The following is a 10,005-nucleotide window of genomic DNA, read 5'->3' as shown; positions in this document are numbered from 1 at the left end:
AGATCACTAGAAAAACATATAATAATAAATACGTTTGTCAGAACTGTGAATATCACCAGCAAAACAGCTCCTTTGTTATACCATTATAAAGTAGAAGATAATGCGCTGCATTGAGAAATTTCAGAATTTGCCAAGTCACGAATGTGATATCTCCATTACAAACACTAGTTTTACAAGACGGACTTGTGTACACACGATCGGAAAATCTGACAACACATATTTGTTGGAGGAAAATTTGAAGACATGCTAGCCAACATTTGTTGGTGGAAAGTCCGACAAAAATTGTCCAATGGAGCATACACATGGCACACAGTCTGATTTTCCGCCAACAACCTGACAGCCAGCATTTCCCACCGGCAATTAACAATTGGGTTGATTTACTAAAAGTAAAATAGACTGTGCACGTTGCAAGTGCAGTGGCACACATTTTCCCAGAGCTTAGTAAATGTGGTTCACTTTGTAAAAAAAAAAACAATCTAGTGCAAGAAAAATAAAAGCATTTTTGCTTGCACATAAATATTTGCTGTGCTGGAGAGACTCAAACCCCCCTCTGTCTCGCTTTGGCTCCCAAGAGTTGAAAAGGTGAACAAGATGGAAGACCTGTTACTCTGTCCAAAACAGGCATGAGACTTACTCCAAAACCTGGGTCCATTGGAAGATAATCACATTCTGGGAGGAAGTAAAGACCCTTTTTTGCATCTTGAGTGTACTAAGACATGGTATCCTTATGTTCTCAAGGTCCTCCAACCCCCTGCCAGCAACTAAACTTGTCTTACTCCCTCCCTACCTACTCTCCCCAACCCCCCTTTTTTGACCCTCCTCTCCCCCTTTCCCCACTGCACTCTCTCCCACTCCTACATTTCTCTAGCTCTTATCTTTTCTCTTCACTGGAGTTAGTAAAAAACTGCTTTACCCCTGCATTCACGTGGTAATGCTTAATTGATCCAAGAGTTTTGACCCCTCTTATAACAGTGCAAGCTCTATAGATTTTATGATTGCTGGGCATTCTGGCACGGTTGCTCATGCAGTTAATAATAATTATAACTGATGTTGTTCACCCGGTTTGTACTGGATTTCCTTAGGATCACTTTATTCATGTATCTGTCTAAAAAGTCTTGCTGCTCTGTGTATGCTTGATATTTCAAATAAAGAATTTGAAAAAAAAAGTAGAGGATAGTAAACAGGACATTTTCAAAATGAGCTCCAGTTAACAGACACCACAAGGATTGCTGCTTTGCCCATTTCTTCAGTTTATTTATTAATAGTCTGGTTCTTTGTTATTAGTCTAGTAGTTGAAGAGTAAAAATAATGTGACAAATTTTTCTGAATTATAATTATATAAATTACCAAACCAGTAATTACCAAAAAGTAATACAGTGGCATATTTCAGGGGAATGTTTATAAAATGGTAACATTGGAAGTTAAATAGCATATTCAATTTATTTTTGAAAAATAAAAAATGTTTTAACAAATAGGCAGCTAGGCCATAGAAATAGCATTGTCACCATGCATTTAAAAGGAATGTGGGTTTAAGAGTAAGTTTGGCTGCATTCTATGTTAAGAGGCAACTGAACAAAGCAATTTGGGAATGTTGAGAAGTATAAAAAGGATATAAAAAAAATACATGATACTGTTATAGTAGTGACCCTGTCTAAATCATTTCTATGAAGTGGGCAATTTAAAATATTTAAATATCAAATTAGTGATAGAAATTGAAAACATAGCTCACAATGTAAAAGTTAGAAAAAAGTTAGTCAGGTGCAGCTAGTTACATTTTTTTTTTAAAATAAATCATTAAAGCAAACCTGAAAAATGAAATAAAAAAAAATAAAATATTTGTTTACATTTTTCATATGTAATCTGTGATTAACCCCATGTTATCCTTGATATTTAATTACCAAAGGTTCATTCTGTCTCCTGTTTCTTCAAACCATTTTTTTCATAGCATTTCTAAATGTTAATATACCCCTTTTTCCACTTTTTTTGTTCAGAAAAAAAAATGTTCTATCTATGGTAACATTAGTTGTGAGACACACTTTTCAAGCTTTGAGAAAAAGTATACTACTTTCAATTTTTCTTATTTCTGTTTTTTTTTTATATTTAAAGAATGAAATAACTCTTGGAAGACAATACATACAACCATAGGAGAGTGTCATAAATACACAGTATGATGTCAGTGGAGGCAATCATTGCTAGATATAAGTGTTTGACAGGGTGACAATGCTGGGCCTACAGAGAGACTACAAGGAAATGATGCAAGACAGTGTTGCTACATATAGGTAGAAGCATGTATTTTACCTTTACAAAGTGTTCCTGTTATGGTAAAGAGTGAAGCACCAAGACAGTAATCACAAGCTGAGTCATTGGTAAACCGGCTGTATACTATGCCTCTGTGTTTTTTATGAACATTAAGCAGCTATGTAATTGCACTGATCCTGGTCTGAACCTCCCACTTACTATGCAATCACATCAGTCACACTGCTGCCCACCTTAAGGCTTATTAAAGATGGCCTCAATTCTACCCTTCATCTTGTTTATATTAATGCACATTTACAATGGTATCATTCCCATTGGTGCCCATTTACAACGGTTTCATATCCACCCCCAATCCCGCCTGCACTAATGTTCACTCACAACTAGGGATGGGCCAAACACCCCCTGGTTTGGTTTGCACCAGAACATCTCATACAGATAAAAAGTTCCAGCGAACATGCAAACCCTATTAAAGTCTATAGGATACGAACATGAGAGGCTTATATGCAAGTTATTGCCATAAAAAGTGTATAGGGACCCGGGTACTGCCCTATGGGACATGTATCAGTGAAAACATTTTTTAAAACAATTGTTTTTAAAGGAACAGGGATTTTAATGATCCATGAAGTGAAACAATAAAAATTAAATATTTCTTTAAATATCATGCCTGGGGGTCCCCTTAGTCTGGCTGTAAAGTGGCGCATTTGTGCAATGTATAGAACATGCCACAGCAATAGTGACATTTCTAAAGGAAAACATTTAATTTAAACTTGCTCTCAGCTGTAATGTATTGTCAGCTCCCAGCAATACAGATCAATCCCCCTCCCCCAGTCTATACCAGGCCCTTTGGCTCTGGTATGGATTTTAACACGCTATATTTTTTTAAAATGTTGGTGTGAAGTTCCCCTTAAAATCTATACCAGAACCAGAGGGCCTGATATGGATTTCAGGGGGACCCCACACCATTTTTTTTAATTATGTCATAGGCTTCCCTTCAACCACTTCAATACAGGGCACTTTCACCCCCTTACTGCCCAGACCAATTTTCAGCTTTCAGCGCTCTCACAATTTGAATGAAAATTACTCTTTTACTTTTTTTCATACAAACACCATTTCTTTTGGTGATATTTTATCACCACTGGGGTTTTTATTTTTTGAGATATCATTTTAAAAAAAGCGGAAAATAATTTTTTGTTTCTATTATGAAATTTTGCAAATAAGTAATTTTTCTTCATAAATTTAGACCAAAATTTATACTGCCACATATCTTTGTTAAAAATAACCCAAATTAGTGGATATTATTAAGTCTGTGTGAAAATGATATAGTCTACAAGCTATGGTGCAAATCATAACAAAATGTAATCACATCTAATGTACTGACAGCCTATCACATTTCTTGAGGTCCTGAAACCCAGGACAGTACAAATATTCCCCAAATTTCCCCTTTTTGGAAAAAAAGCAGTCCAAGGTATTTAGTAAGAGGCATGGCAAGTTTTTTGAAGTCATAATTTTTCCCCACAATTCTTGGGAGACATCAAGAAATAATTGTTTTTGTTTTATACACAATTCTCATAATAACAATTTATTTCTCACACATAGCATATGCAAACTTCCAATTATACCCCAAAATACATTCTACTACTACTTCTAAGTATGAGGATACCACATGTGTGATACTTTTTCACAGCCTGGCTACATAGATAGGCAACATGTAGGGAGCACCATCAGGCATTCTATGAGCATAAATTGCACATATAATTTCATTCATTTCATTCCTACTTATTACATTTTGAAAGTCCTCAAGCACTAGGACAGTGGAATCACCCACAAAATGACCCCATTTTGGAAAGCAAGCACCCCAATGTATATTCAATGAGGCATGAACTGCATGCAGATTGGTACTCGGTTACTCTGATGGGCTGCAGGAGGCAGGGAGTGTTCCTGCTGTTGTCATTTTACAATGCACTGGTAGGTAAGTGGTTAAAATCCATACCAGACCCAAAGGGTCCCCCATGCCATTTTTTCCCCATTTTTTTTTTTAATTTACATTCTTTTTTTTTTTTTACAGTTTTTTTTTATAAATTTATCTCTCAGCTTGGGTGTTAGGTGAGTGCCTGAATGGGTGATGTTCAGGCTAAACTTATGCTTGGCCCAAACCGTTCGCCCATCCCTAGGGGTGCCTGAACACTGTAACCCCTCACAGTTACTGTTATTGGACACAGGAATGGGCCATGCTGTTAAAAATTAAAACAACATTTTAAGTGACAGGCATCTGGCAAACAGGTGCAGAAAAATTGTGCCTTAGGTGTTGGTGGTGTCTGAACACTGTAACCCCTCACAGTTACTCTTGTTGGGTGCATGAATGGGCCCTGCTGTTAAAGATGTGAAATTCTTTTAAATTACATGCACCTCTCAAGTGTCAAACAGGTGCAAAAAAATGTAGGTGTTGGTGGTGCCCTAAACCAAAATATTGTTGAAAGCCAGCATAATCAAGATTCAAGAAAAGGATAATCAGCATAGGCAGTCTTCAAGGGATCCCATATCCCTAGCGAATTCAATCAGTTACATCAGCATCAGGGGCTTGATAGCTGCTGTTGATTCAGGTCTCCAAGTCTGCTCTTGCCCCTAGATAATCCTGCACCATATGATGCAGACGCTGCTGATAGTTGCTTAAACCTAACAGCCCTGGGCACTAAGAACTGAAAAATTGTTAAAGGGATCAGTCAGTCGGCAGCCTTCTCCACTGTTCTTCCTCTGACCAAACAAAGCCTCAGAAACACATCCAGGAAATAGTAACTTCCCAGTATCTGGAAAGGTGTTACACAAATTTTTCTTCAAGATATCCTAAAGATATTTCATCCTCTGCCCACTCTGGGAAAGCAGGATGAGCTCTGCACCATTATACTTGTAACGTTGTTCAAGAAGGGTTGCCAGCCAGTAATGATCTCTCTCCTTAATACCACAAATCCTTGGGTCCTTTGGCAGGCTTTGCAGAATTAGGCAGTCTATGCAGTGTAAGTTTTAGGAGACATGAGATTCTGAGTCCTCTGGGTCACTAAGGATGACATTGTCAGGAACTACCTCCTCCCAGCCACGTACAACTCCTTGGGTTTATGGTGACTGAAAAACATCCATTGAAGACTGCTGTATGTTCTCTACATCCATGCTGACATAATCCCCCTCCTCCTCCTCTTCATCCTGTGTGTTTGGCAGCCCCACAGTAAAGGGTATCTGCATAAAGGGGGCCTTGAGAGGAAAGGAAGTCCTCCTCTTCCTCCCGCAGTTATGCCTTAAGTGCCTTGTCCATGATTCCATGAAGCATGTGCTCCAGCAGGAAGACAAGAGGGACAGTGTCACTTGTGCATGCATTGACATGGTTCATCATTCTTGTGGCCTCTTCAAATGGTGACAGCACAGTGCATGCATCCTTTATCAGTAGCCACTGGCATGGAGAAAAGAAGCCAAGCTCTCCCGAGCCTGCCCTTGTGCCATACTCACACAAGTACTTATTGGTGGCCCCCTGCTGGGTGTGCAGATGCTGCAGCATTGCCAATGCTGAATTCCACCAGGTGGGCATGTCACAAATGAGGTGGTTGGTGGGCAGGTTGAATTCCCATTGAATGTCAGTCAGCCAAGCACTGGCATTGTATGATCGCCAGAAATGGCCACAGACTTTTCTGGCCTGCCTCTTGTAAACCTGGGTACCTGTTCAAGAAACACTGCACCAGCCAAATTTAGGACATGTGCCATGTATGAAACATGTCAAGTGTCCCTGTAAAGGGGGAGAGAATGTTGGTGCAATTGTCGCATACAACCATTCCTGGCTCAAGCTGCCGTGGCATCAACCACCTCTGAGCCTGCCCCTAGCAGTATTTCTGGTATGGTTTAGCAACTGGGGTAGTAAAATTTGCCTGGTGAAATCCACATTGCTATACCATCATTCCTCTCAGTGGAGGTTTTTGAGAAAACTTGAGTATTTTTTTTATGATGTGGGTCTTTCAGGCACTGTTGCCAACAGACTGAATGCCAGGTCATCATATGCCTTGTCAAGCATGTGGTGACCAAGCAGCTGGTATTCAATCCACGCTTGATCCGTTTCAAACAGAGATTGTAAACAGCAACACTGCAGTCTGCTGCACATGTGTTGAAAAAAGCCCACACCAATGAACTTTTGAAAGTCAGCGGGGAGTTACCAGTGCCCTGCACCTGTGGATCTCTGTGATGTGATGCAATAGGATGCCCTTAAGCCGGGCCCCTGGAGGACATCCTGCCTCGTGGGAGTTGTGCCTCCTCCTTATTTTCCTTCTCTGTTCTCTCAGGCACCCAAGTACAGTCAGTGACCTTATCATCCTCTCATCCTCTCCCTCCTGGTCACTGGAGCAAACTTGGCAGTATGCTGCAGCTGGGGGAACATGACTGCTAGTTTCTTGTCCTTCTGTGGCACCCCCTCTCTCTATGTCAGGTCACCTGAGACCAGGTGACTGATGCACTCCGTAGGAGTCGGAAGTGCACCGCTAGGTAGTGGACGTTAGGACTGACTGCTGTGGATTGTACCCAGGGAGATTCAGGAAACAGGTCTACAGGATCACTAACACAGATCCCAATGGGAGCTGGAGCAATGGTTCAGGGTCTCAGGCAGACAGGGATGGTCGGGGACATGCCAAAAGGTCAAGGTCACAAGCAGACAGGAATCGTTGAGAACACGCCAAGGACGGCAACAGAGACAAACACGGCAAGCAGGAAACAGGAAGCTAAACACACAATGGATACACAATGGTTGATCAGCACTGCTGGCTTGCAGTGCACAGGTTAATATAGGGTTCCCTGATAGGGCCTGGGGTGGAGTCATGCTTAGAGGAGAGGTTATAAAAACCACCAGATGGAAGTGGCTGGCCTCTTAGTCTGAACACATGAGGAGAGGTAAGCAAACAGAGGAAGATTGCTGCATAACCATGACACTCTAGGCTCATGTTACTCCCTTCCTCAACCTGGTAACCAATACCAGAGCATTCAAATTGCTGTGCACCCTCCAGCACCATGTAACCGAAACTATGATCAAATAATTCAGGTGACTCCTCTGTGTATGATGGAGGGGCTATGGAAGGAATAGCTGTGTAAAATGATCCAGTGGAAAAGGCCACTTTGGCTTCTATGGTGGAAGGCAAACTAGCATTAAACTGCTTATTTATCCACTCCAGCAATTCTTCTGCATGTTGTGGTTTAATAACACAGCCAGCAGTGAAAAAAAGGACACGCATGCCCCACCTGCAGAAAATGTACCATGCCCATGACCACCACTTTGCACTGTAGACACAGAGGCTGCTTATCCTCTTTTAGTGGCTTGTGAGCATCTGCCTCTTCTTGTTGGCCCTTCGGACGTGGTGATTTTTTTGGAGGGATTTTTATAACTTTTTATTATAGAGTGTGGGGTGGAAATATGTTGCTGGGGTGCAATCATTTTTTTATGATTGGTGCGCTTTGACCCCAGATGTGTGTACTCAGCTTTCAGGGGTTGTACTGGGATGACGCCCGCAGCTGCAGCCATCATCCCGGTACTGTTTTTCAGGGCCGGCAATCGGCTTTCCAGATATAAAAACCAATGCGGCTAAAAGCCGCTCGGCTGTTATACCGGCGGAGCGGGAAGGGGCTCCCGCTGCTCTTACTGGGGCTTTCGTTCTATTGGGAGCCCTGATCGAATATCCACCGATCCGATTCTGGGGGCTAGGGACAGACTGGAATGAAGCCGTAAGCAGCTTCATTCCAGCCTCCTAATTGTAAACATGGAATCGACGTCATGACGTCACTTCCTGTTTATTCGGCTGCCAATTGCGCCGGCTTTAAAAAAATATATAGTATTCAGAATCGCCCAAAATGGCGATCTGAATACTTTGAAGTGCAAAGGAGGGATTGGGTTTTTTTTAGACCCCCGATCCCTCCATAAAGAGTACCTGTACCACCTATTACTGTCACAAGGGATGTTTACATTCCTTGTGACAGCAATAAAAGCGATCACATTTTTTTTTTTTTAAAACAATTTATTAATTTTAAAATAAATAAGAATTATTTTTTTTTAAAGTGCCCCCGTCGCCGCAAGCTCGCACAGCAAAGAAAATGCATACAGAAGTCACTCCCGCATATGTAAACAGTGTTCAAATCACACATGTGAGGTATCGGCGCAATCATCAGAAGGACAGCAATAATTCTGCCACTCTGACCTCCTCTGTAACTCTGACCTGGTAACCGGAATTTTTTTTTAAAGTGTCGCCTATGGAGATTTTTAGGTACCATAGTTTGTCGTCATTCCACGAGTGCGTGCAATTATAAAACGAGACATGTTTGGTATCTATTTACTCGGCGTAACATCTTTCACATTATACAAAAAAATCGGGCTAACTTTACTGTTTCTTTTTTTTTAATTCATGAAATTGTGCCTTTTCCCAAAAAGTTGCATTTAAAACACCACTGCACAAATATCGTGTGACATAAAATATTGCAACAATCGCCATTTTATTCTCTAGGGTCTCTGCTAAAAAAAAAAAATATATATATATATATATATATATATATATATATATAATGTTTGGGGGTTCCAAGTAATTTTCTAGCAAAAAATACGGATTTTAACTTGTGAACCAAATGTCAAAAATAGGCTTAGTCATGAAAGGCATAAACCATTTTATTATTGTTTTTTATTTTTTTATTTTTTTTGGGGGGGGGGGGGTTAATTATTTATTATAGAGTGTGGGAAGGGAATATGGTGCTTGTGTGCAATACTTTTGTTCTTGATACACTATAAACCGTTTTATTATAGTTTTTTTAATAAAGAAAATAAGGAGAATGTGGCGAATCATTTTTCACTCCTGCTGCAAAAAAAAAAAACTAAAATAAAATAAATGTAAAAAAATTAAGAAAGGCCAAAAAACAGAGGTGACACGGAAGGAAGACCACCTGCAACTCAGAAGAAGGAACAGCAATTATGAGGATATTTTTTTTGCTGCTGCTGGAAAAAAATATTCAAAAAGTGGCCCCAAAAAAAAGGGAACCACTGCCGACGCAGAAAGAGACACCTGCAATGCAGACGGGGGGACGGCAATTATGCCCTGAATATTCTTAGTGCTGCTGCGCCTCCAAAAAAAAAAGTATACCACCGTTGTGCTGACACAGATGGAATAACACCTGCTACACAGAAGGGGGAGTACTAATAATGCCGCAACAGAACCTGATACTGCAAAAAAAAAAAGAAAAAAAGGAAAGAAAAGATTAATGAAAAAAAAATGGGATCAGTGGTGACACAGAAGTGTTGTACACACCAACACTTCAGTAGCACCACAACACTGTGTTATTCACAATACACTACACTGTATTATATATACTGCACTACACTTCATTATTCACACCACACTACACTTTATTATATACTCTACACTGCACTATATACTCTGCCCTACATTATATATTCTCCACTGCACTATATACTCTGCACTGCGCTGTATTATATACGCTGCACTGCACTATATACTATGCACTGCACTATATTATATATTCCGCACTGCGCTATATACTATTCAATGCGCTGTACTATATACACAGTACTGCACTGTATTATATACTCTACAGTGCACTATATACTCTGCACTGCCCTATTTACACTACACTGACTTCACTGTAATATATATTCTACACTGACTGCATTGTATTATATACACTACACTGATTGCACTGTATTATATATTCTTCACTGACTGCATTTTG

The sequence above is a fragment of the Lithobates pipiens genome, unplaced genomic scaffold (assembly GCF_037356315.1).
Source record: "Lithobates pipiens isolate NorthernLeopardFrog02 unplaced genomic scaffold, aLitPip1_a1.2 Scaffold_16, whole genome shotgun sequence".
In the NCBI taxonomy this organism is placed as follows: Eukaryota; Metazoa; Chordata; class Amphibia; order Anura; family Ranidae; genus Lithobates; species Lithobates pipiens.
This window is presented reverse-complemented; position numbering follows the sequence as displayed.